Source organism: Cyprinodon variegatus, unplaced genomic scaffold (genome assembly GCF_000732505.1).
Source record: "Cyprinodon variegatus isolate N-32 unplaced genomic scaffold, C_variegatus-1.0 Scaffold2102, whole genome shotgun sequence".
Taxonomy (NCBI): Eukaryota; Metazoa; Chordata; class Actinopteri; order Cyprinodontiformes; family Cyprinodontidae; genus Cyprinodon; species Cyprinodon variegatus.
The window spans coordinates 20,818-22,199 of NW_015152555.1; positions in this window are offsets into that span (position 1 = coordinate 20,818).

Consider the following 1,382-nt stretch of genomic DNA (forward strand, 5'->3'; position numbering starts at 1 on the left):
TAGTAAAATCCTATGAGAAAAGACAAAACTGAGGCATAAAAGTATATTTAGGTAATCGTACATTTAGTCATATTTAACCCTTCTGACCAATTTTCAAGAAATGCCCCAATAACAAGTAAACAGAAGAGAGGGGTCATCAGGCAGCAATTCAACTCAGACCCTGAAGCAAGAGTCCAATATATTGCCAGGAAAAGGGAAAGATAGAAACTCTGAGAAGGACATTCTCTTATTTGCATTTCAAATTTTCATGTTTGTAGGATTAGGAATGACCTTTTCTGTTATAGCGCAAACTTAAAGTAATCATTACCATTTGGATAACGTTTTGTTAGACCAATAAGCTACAGAAAAGTTATGAAGGTTTACTCAGAATTGTCATTAAAACTTTCTATGGAGAGTTGGTTAAGGATTTCTTTTCCTTGTCATTACTTAAACCTGTGTGGTTTCAGCAACCAGAGAAGGAAGCTTGAGGGCATCATTCCATATGTGAAGGCAGAGACAGAGTGCTGGAGGTAGGCACCAGCCCCACAGTGACACTGACTGATGAGCCAGAGAAGATGGATGGATTTTTTTTAGATTCAAATCTCATTTCAGTTTTTGTAGTTGATTTCTGCCCCCTTCCAATGGGCTCACCACCTGTAGAAAGAGCCAAAGGGGCCGGGTGCAATGTGTGATGGGTGGAATTCGAGGGCAGCGACCTTGGCGTTCTGATCCTCGGCTAAAAAAGCTGGCTCTTGTTGGTGTCCTTAAGATTGCGTCTCTGTTATTCACAGATGATGTGGTTCTGTTGGCTTCATCAGGGCGTGATCTACAGCTCTTACTGGAGCGGTTAACAGCCGAGTGTGAAGCGGCCCGGGATGAGGATCAGTGCCTCCAAATCCAAGACCAAAGTCTTGAGCCGGAAAAAGGTAGAGTGCCTTTCTTCGGGTTAGGGAGGATGTACCGCCTATAGTGGAGGAGTTAAAGTATCTTGGGGAGCGGGAGATCAATAAGGGGATTGGTGCTGCATCGGCTGTAAAGCGTGCGCAGTACCGGCCTGTTGTGGTGAAGAGAGAGCTGAGCCAAAAAGCAAATCTCTGGATTTACCTGTCGATCTATGTTCCTATTCTCATCTATGTTCATGAGCTTTGGGTCATGACTGAAAGAACAAGATCCTGGATACAAGCAGCTTACGTGCACAGCTCTGGTTACAGCGCAAGTGAACACTGCTATGTATGCCTTGGTCATGGAATTCTGTGCCTTCACATGGAGTGGCCTTACAAAGCCCACACCTGTGGTCTGAAACGGCGGTGACTCAGTTATTCGGTCCTTGGGTAGCGGTTAGGGGTGTAAATCACATCCATCATGGCGATTCGATTCATTATAGATTTCCTGACCCAACGATT